At 45.5% G+C, this 9,118-nt stretch overlaps 1 long non-coding RNA gene across 2 annotated transcripts; it reads right to left on the bottom strand.

Moving 5' to 3' along the window:
• Positions 1 to 2,557: 2,557 nt before the first annotated feature.
• LOC123052640 (uncharacterized) lies at positions 2,558 to 7,397 on the bottom strand. 2 transcript variants are annotated; one of them, XR_006424866.1, is made up of 5 exons: positions 6,580 to 7,397; positions 5,847 to 6,451; positions 4,352 to 4,430; positions 3,563 to 3,710; positions 2,558 to 2,789 (listed from the first exon to the last, which is right to left on the bottom strand). It is a non-coding gene; the product is annotated as an uncharacterized lncRNA (long non-coding RNA). The 2 variants fall into 2 exon arrangements; XR_006424865.1 differs by having other exon boundaries at positions 5,852 to 6,451; positions 6,580 to 7,395.
• Positions 7,398 to 9,118: the final 1,721 nt, after the last annotated feature.

Here is a 9,118-nt window from a genome sequence, read left to right as displayed (position 1 = left end):
ATAGAGATCTAGGGTTACATGGGCTTGGTTACATAAGAAGGAATCTTCACAGCTGGTCACCTAGCTTGCCTTCCACGCCAAGGAAAGTCGGATCCGGACACGAGTATAGTCTTCGGCCTTCGTATCTTCATAGCTCCTCAGTCCGGCCCAATGAATAACAGGCCAGACGCCCGAGGACCCCTTAGTCCAGGACTCCCTCAGGGTGGAAGGGCTGCCTTTGCACCCATCATGGAGCGACTTCTACATGAAATTTTATTACCATGCAAGGCTCATCTCTTTTGCTCTACATGTTTTGTACCATTGTGTACAATAACTGACGTGCATATGAATAAAACATTGTGAGATTATGTAAGGAGTGCGTGCAGAAATCCAGAGTTATGGTAGCAACCCGTGGATAAAACCAATAACAATGATAGCAGGCAGATAATAGCTCCTTTACTGTTTGTTTCCCACCCAACATGAAACTCATAGTAGGTACCCGAGATTAACTAGATAGTAGACAGATACTACTCGTTGATGGCCCGTTATGTACCCCACAACCATTTAAAAACTCAAGTTTGAGCATTAGTTTGGACATGACTCGAAGTCTAAGAGGTGAACGCGACGATAAAGTAGCAGGTAATATTAAGAAATGCATAACGTAAGCACACACGAAAGAGTGTGGCCTCTCTTGCCAACCTTTGTAGTCCTGAAGGATATCTGCTCAGTTGATGATGGTAATGCAGTTGTGGTGGCTACTCGTGGTGGGGAAGAAGATCGAAGGCGGCAAATGTGGGGACCCCGACCCATAAGTCGTGATGACCAAATCACGTGTACAATGATCCCAAAGAACAATGCTCACTGAACACACAAAAGATGAATAACAAGAGTCTTACATCCATACATACCGTCTTACACAAATTATGACCATTATGGTCAAGTGTTACATAGATAGGGCCATGAAGGCCAAACATCAAACACAAACTTGCTGCAGAAATCCTGAATGATAATGGAGGCTAATGCCATGTGCCTTAAACAAATAGGCATTCTGACTGGGGAGCGTCCTAATTCACATGATTGTCGTCGGGGAATTCTTCACCATAATCCTGCTCTTCCATGTCACGCCAATTAAATAACTAGTGGCAAGCCAATGAGTACTTTGAATGTTGTCGTGGTGATCTCACGGAAGATGCCATGGGATGGCTAAAGGTGCGGATAGACACAAGTGCATCGGTGGGTTCCAGAGGCGAGGTTGGTACGCGCGGGTGTGCGACATGAGACGTACCCAGGTTCGGGGCTCTCCGGAGAGATAACACCCCTAGTCCTGGCAAATTTGGTTCTATGAAGTGATTATAGGTTTGCTCCTGGAGCTATTCTGGGGGAAGGAAGACAAGCCAGTTCATGCCCTGCCTCCTTGATGTTGGTATGTATGTTCTAAGAGAGCTCAGAACTTTGCATGGAGGGGCACCGGGGGGTCTTATAGGCCAGCCCCCGATGTTACAATGGTAATATTACATGGGAGCGGGGCGCTGGTGTTTGCGTCTACGAGCTGGCATTGGGGGCCGCCGGGTCTGCCGGGTCCGTGAGGCGCGGGCCGTACCGAGGCCACCGGGCGCGGGTACGGCCGGCTGCTGAGTACTGTGGCGCGCCTCGCCGGGCATCACGGGACGGTCAGCGCCACCCTGATACAGGGTTGCGCCTCCCGGACACCGCCCGCCCCGGGCGGAGGCATGGGGAGTGTCCCTGCCCTGCCCACCAGGGTCGGCATAAAGGAGGGCGCACTGTAGCCATGCCTACTTGCCGCTGGGGGTTGACTTCTTGTGGACGGTCGGCAAGCGCCACCCAACTAGTCGGGTCGTGGTTCCCAGCTTGTTTGCGCTAGGGAGCTAGCTGGGGGCGAGCCGATTTTGAGGGGCTTGGCTAGCCCTGAATTTTTAAAATGGGATGCGGGTTCCATTGCATGCTCGGGGCCATCCCGCCAATGGTATTCCCCGAAGCTCACTACAACTTATCACCATCACTATTGGTCACTGAATGGTCATTGTTTTCCATTTGCGACCTTTTTGTGAACAAAAACAGATGGTCAAAAGCTGGCCGTCGTAAACATAAATTAACGACCTTCTTCGGGATAAGGTCGTGGAAGGCAACGTCCAAAACAAAAGGTCGTTGAACCAAGTGGGTATTCCTTTGGTCGCTAGCTGTCTACCAAGGCCACGTCATATACGACGTGGCAAAATTGCGACCAATTGAAAAGGTCATTGATAAGATTCAGCCCGGTCCAATTCGACGCTTTACAATGGCCAAGCTAACTAATACGGCCTTTTTACTGTATATTTTTCTGTTAATTTTCTCTAGTTACATGGGCCTGGCCCAAAAATTTGGCCTTTTTTATGTTGGGCCATGGCCTTTTTGCGGACCATTTCATTAAGCCTATTTTTCTGGTTTTTTAGAAATGCACAAGGCTCCGATCCACTATAGTTTGGCCGCAGCTTTTTTAGAGCCCAAATATTATTTTATTAAGTAGAACATTTGGTCTTTTTCATTCACATATTTCAATTTACATATTTGAACAACAAAATATCAATAAATCTGTCAATTAACTGATTAAATCCAGAGATCATCCAGTCAAATACTCCCAAGAGCAAATACATGTATGCACGTCCAACAAGTGCACATACAATCAAAAACAGATACACAAGGGTGGCACAGCGCCAGCTTAATTCCTACAAGGCCGCGGTTGTGGTATGTACGATGTGCGGGAGAAACGTTTAGGACCTCCTCTTCCTCTTCTTGTCACCTACGTTCTTGAGCTGTGAGAGGACACAACAACGTTAAGCAGAGTTGATCAGACCATATTGACACGAATCACAAATGTTGGCACCCAGTGTATACTATGTAAGTGCTTGTATATTTTTACTACCAAAACCATCACTACTATGCATGCATGCTTAGTTTATAAGCTTCATCCATATGGTTGGCACCATCACTGGATATTGTTGCTACCGATGTACACATGTGTGCACATACACAGCATGTTGCATGCATACGTGCGCATGCCAGTATAAAGCTGCATCTCAATGCTTTTCATTGCTGATCAAGAGATTGTAATATTTTAATAATCCACTGCATGCGCCACATAGCTATTCCTACCTAGGTAGCTATACGTAGGTTTACTAGCAGCTAGCCCAGAGACGAGTTGATCAGCAATTCAACATAAACTAGCTAGCCAGCAAGCTACTGCTATGTCCTATCCTAGCAGCAACCACGACTTTTGTTTGTCATGCGTGTAAAGAAATACATGCATTTCCAGTAAATATAAAGGTATGCATGCTGCCACTGGCCTGGACCACAATAGAAGAAAAATGCTCACAGCGACCAGCAGATAGATCGACCTAGGTGTGCGCTTCTTTCCAGTCGCTAGTTCTAACTGCCATCGACTTGCAAGCTTTACCTACGTGGTCACCATGCAGTAATGGCATGCGCAACAAAAGGAAGAGAAGAAACGGAGCTCCGGCTAGAGGGAGAGGCCCACCATATGCAGCGTGAGAAAGGTACATGTACAGTTCCATGGGCCAACACTTACATAGTATACAGTTTCATGTCGAAGGATCGACATGCCAGAAGAGGTCAGGCCACCGATGTATAAGTATTCCCTGCGATTGGCGATGATGGCGGTGCTGGAGAAGCACCCTAAGGCAATGGCGGTTCCGACAAACCCTATCACGGGGATGCTGGTCGCACATGAGCAACAAGCAAGTTACGTCAGCAACATAAATAGCAAGGATGAGAAACGAATGTGAGCATTGAGCAGTTACAAACTAGAAGCAAAGCTCTACGAAAAACACCAGCAAAGCTTTTTGTCCAAGTAAAAAAACAATCAGTCATATCAATTTTGTAGAACTATAGGTACACAAATTCAGAACCACCAACAAAAATGAAGGCCCAAAAATTCCATGATCAGTCCCAAAGTTCCGTAACAATAACCCAGACACAGGGTCCAAACCCCACCGCGAAGGGCCCAGGTACAAACTGTCAATATAGGTAGCATCAATTAAAAGACTATAATGATAGCGGCCCATCCAAACAGCAGACAATGTAGGAAAAAGGAGGGTCTCAGGAGAAAAATAGACTAATCCAGAAACATAATTTGGCACCTACACAACCTAACTAATAATGCTTGCAAGAACAACCGGACAATGATGGATAAGGACATATAATCAGCAGATATCCAATAATCAAATCACAGGCATTCACAAACAGTACGTGTCACACTCCCATGACATATGGTTTTGTTACCACAGGGTTTGCTCATAAACTATTCTCTGCAAGACAGGGACATTTGCAGCAACAACAAAAGAAAATTTGTGTTTACCTAGGGTCAAAGTCTATGGGGAGATTAATCAGAGGTCCAACTGAAGCCCCTTCCAGGAGGGCTCACATAGCTCTTTACGCTGTATCAGAATTAACACATATTTTAGATGACAGAAATAGAATCCTAAACACACAAGTAATAATCGACTTCTGACTAGCAACGACAAACAGATTCAGGCACAAGCAATTTTGTAGTAGGATGAAAAATCTATGTGTAGAATTCATGAATGAAATTATAGTAGTAGCAAAAAGGACCCTCATAGACATTTGTAATAGTACACAAAGGTAAATAGAGTTCCCAGCAGACAATGTATTCTCGTTATTAAACAAATGCTCGCCAAGATAATCAGTACATTGGTGAACCAAACAAAGTAATAATCCAAAGCTTATACTAATAAGAAGAAGGAACGTCCATACTTTTGTGATATAAAACTAATATCAGACCAATTTTGTACCAAGTTGTACATAATCATTGATGTACATCATGGGAATGTCAAACAGTCAGTTGTTAAAATGTTCAACAACCTTTTAGTTAACTATAAGAGGGCTTGTAGGCTTTCCAAACTATTAATTGACAGAACCCAAAATTGTATAACGAGATCACGTTTTTATTATATGACAAAAAGTTAACTAAAGCCAACAAAACAGTGAGGATCAATGCAATATTAACGTTGACACGTTTACATAGTGTGGATGTGGAGATCGACATCATCAAGGAGCATGGGTTAATAATGGACATGTTTGATCTAGAAGTCTACTAGTTAAATCAGCTTGATTAGCGTCCGAGCTCTATACTGTTTACCACTCACTTAGACTCAGCGGCACCTACATACCAGTCCTAAATTGACAAGAGAATGCAGTTGGATTTGCTGTGGAGCATGTGCGTGTAATATGTACTAGCAACGAAATGAAGTGTCGATTGGAAAATTCCCCATTGATGGGTGAGAGCTGAGAGGATGATTTTGCATGGGAGGGAGTGGAGTGGTAGCTACAAACTTTGGCATAGTGATGCTCAGATTGCTGACTTTGGCATAGCAGAATGCAAACTGAATAAAAATGACTTAGTTCGCCCACTTGAATAAGAATAGCAAGTCATGAAACTACTAGCGCGAACACACAGATAATGTGTATAGAAATGGTAGCTAGAAACTGACCCAGTACCACGTGAATGATATTTATATATGATTCATGAAACGAATATGCCCCCATGAAAATTTATTAATAGGACTTAAAAGTCCATAATAATTCACCTTCTTATTACTCCGTCTGTCCCATAAAGTAAGACAGTTTTGCAATCAATGTTAGCTTGCACAAACGTCTTATATTGTGGGATAGAGGGAGTACGAGACAAGAAGGTAACTAACAACAACTGAGGAACAGGGACCAGTGCAATATTAACATTAACACATTTTATACCCTGTGGAGATAGACACCATCAAGAAACAGGGGTTAGTTAATAGTGGATAGGTTTCAACTAGTTAAATCAGCGTCCGAACTTTACACTGGGTTCCACTTGGACGGTGTTGGCGCCAGCCGGCAGCGCTTGATCCAGTAGGGGCAGCAGCAACACAGGCAGAGGCACCAGCCGCTGGCGTAGCCGGCGACGATGACCTGGTTGATGAACACCAGGAACACACCCAGGATGCCGAGACCCGTCGCTAGTGGGCTCAGGTACACGCAGTCATCCCGTGGTACTCCACGGACTAACATAGACTCAGTTAGCACATATCTATCGAATTGATGAAAAGAGAATTGTGATGTTTGATCTTGGATCCATGCCTTGGAGCTATAGTTGTTGGCGACGAAGCCGAGGGTGACCGCGACGGAGCCTAGAAAGCCCAAGATCATGCACACCAGCACCGCGTCTTTCTCCATGTTGCCCCTTCTCCTTTTTCTTCTAGATGAACTATCATCAGTTAGAATCACATTGGACTGTTTACACAGATGTATAAAAACAGGGTCTTATAAATGTGCAAAAGGTCTTAAAAACAGAGTCGCATTGGCTATTTGGAGTATTGTAAAGCATTTAGTTTCCTTGAAGTACTTGGCAGTTGGTTACTTCGTCCATCAATTTTGTTGGGATGGTGCCAATGCCATGGGCCTACACCAGAGGAAATCATGGATACGAAGTTAGTATTAGTATGGTGGTGCTCGACCCCCCAAAAAAATGGAATTGGTAATTAACACAAACATGTGGCGTTCTTGGAGGACGGATGTTCACGCATTTACCTCCACGGGCATGGAGCTCCTGCTGAAAACTGTAGCAGTCGAGCTCGTCGACCGTGTCATCGGCGTCGTAGAGCATCTGCTTGAGGGCTGCGAGGGATCTGGCCACTAACTTGTTTCGGGTAACCCTGTCGTTCACGGCGGAGACGACCCCGTCGACTTGCTCGATCTCGTCCCTCAGCCCTCCACCTCGCCGGAGGGCCCTGCTTGGCGAATCCACCTGTCTAGCTTGCCGAGGCTTGGAAGGATGGTCTGAAGCATTCATCGAATCGCCGCCTACAGAGAACTGGTGTGGTCTGCCGCCTTCATTCCGTAGGCAGATCCCGAAGGCAGTGGACGACGAGGGAAGAAGACGACAGCGAGAGGGGGGAAGCACTAGCTCGCCTATATGGTCGGAGAAGCCTCAGCAGAGGTGCCTCGTACTCCTCCACGGCCGTGGTGGCGGCCTCCTCCACCAGCGCCGACGGGTGGGGCGGGAAGATCGGGGCCCGGAGGGGGAGCGGGGAAGCGAGGAGGAGAGGGGAGGCGAAGGGGTTAGCCATGGGAGGGAGCAGGGAGGGGGCGGAGATGGGAGGGGAGTAGGAGAGGGGCGGAGGGACGGAACCCTAGCGCCTGGTCGACTCGATCTGGGGAATAGGGTAGGGAGAGATGGTGAGGGGAGGGAGGGACGAGGTCGGCGGCGGTGGGTGAGGAGGTCGGTGAGGTCGACGGTGGGTGGAAGCAGCGGGGAGAGGACTGGATTGGGAGTGGCTGGGGACGGGAGGAGGTGGCGGCGGCAGGAGGAGATGGGGACGAGGGAGGAGGGGTGCGATGGTATCTGAGCTAGGGTGTGGGCTGCGGGTGGGGTATCTCTTTTTCATTTTTTTTTCTTTCTTTCTGTAGATAGATGGATGGATGGATGTGGGATGGAGAGATGGATGGATGGATGGGCGACATGTCATCGATCCGTGGGAAGAGTTCTGATTGGTTCAAAAAACCAATGATTTAAAATAGTTTCCAAGTAGTAAAAATAGAGAGATTTTGTGAAGTAGCTATCAAAAATATTTTGCAAAATGGCACCACACAAATTTTCACTAGAGTTAGACCACATTTTATGGATAAGGACCAATTTGTATGCATTTCTGGTCTTTCTAGCTATTTTTAATAATTTTCTGAGTGGCAAAAATGTTTTTTTTGTGAAGAACCTACCAAATAGTTGTTGCAAAATTGGACTCCATCAATTTTCTAAAATACTAGTCCATATTTAATATACACACTGGTATGCGTCGGTCCTACACAAATGGTTTTTAACCCCTTTTCACGATGACATTTGGAACCGTCGCCTAGTGAGTGTGGGCGATAGGGGGTCCTTCTCACACGGCATAGAAACCGTCGGGGATATGCCCTCCTCGCACACATGCTCGGCAAAATGAGGTCGTGTGTGACCGGCGAGCGCTCAAATACGGGAATACATATAGTAGAGCTAAAAAAATACAATTACACGGCAAAATTGTTTCCGGTCGCAAGTACATCCCACACAGTCAGTCTCCGCTAAACGTCTCCGTTCGTATGTACATCCCACACAGTCGCTCCAAGAAAAACGTTCCCGTTCACAGGTACATCACACACAATTTTTCCCGTTAAATCGTTTGCGTTATTGAATGTATCACACACGGTCCGTAGAAGAAACTGTGTGGCAAAGGTTGTCCATCACACACAGTTTTTATGTGGTACACGTTTGCGCAAGGTGGCCTAACGCAAACAGTTTTCAAGAGAAAGTCGTGTGAGATTGTTCATTGATCCAACACGGTTTATTCCTAGAAACTGTGTGCGTTGCCTGAGGTCATCGCCCACAGTATTTTTTCAACAACTGTTTGCAATAGCAAAACCCAATTAGCAGGCTAATTCTCCATTAGCAAGCTAATTGCCCTATTATTAATAATCCATTTATTAATATAATTGACATTCATATTAAGCACATAATATATTTCATTTCCATATTTAGGAAGCAGAATTTCATATTTGAAATACATCAGAGTACAACATGATATAGGTTCAGCACTCAGCTACCCCATTACACAACTGCACCAGCACCAAGTTTCACATGCAACATGTAGAACCTTTCAAAATTAGCATCATAGATGGTATATAGACAGATGCATCTCATCTGGAAAACTGTTGAAGCGAAAGGTGAATATGGAGCCTTCATTCATGTTGAAGGTCTCTGCAACTTTAGGCCAGTGCCTGTGGATGATTGACCGTCCGTCCTTCGTCCTCTTCAGGAACACTTCAATATTGAACCGTGGGTGTTGTATGAAAACCTTCCTCGCCTCCTGACCATAGAGGTGGGTTGAGAGGTAATCATCAATGAACTGGTTTGGAAAGGCCTGAAAACAAGGCTGTGCATAAATATCTTCCCTATATTGGGAATGGGGCAAAGGAATAAAAAAAGGAAAGGTATAATAGTTAGTACCATCTTGTAGTGAATTGATGTCTTCTTCATTATGCAGACAAACATCTTGTTGTTTTTTGTCACTAATTTCTTTATCCTAACAATCTTTCT

This window comes from Triticum aestivum, chromosome 2D, assembly GCF_018294505.1.
Source record: "Triticum aestivum cultivar Chinese Spring chromosome 2D, IWGSC CS RefSeq v2.1, whole genome shotgun sequence".
NCBI classification, from domain to species: domain Eukaryota; kingdom Viridiplantae; phylum Streptophyta; class Magnoliopsida; order Poales; family Poaceae; genus Triticum; species Triticum aestivum.
This window is presented reverse-complemented; position numbering and strand designations above follow the sequence as displayed.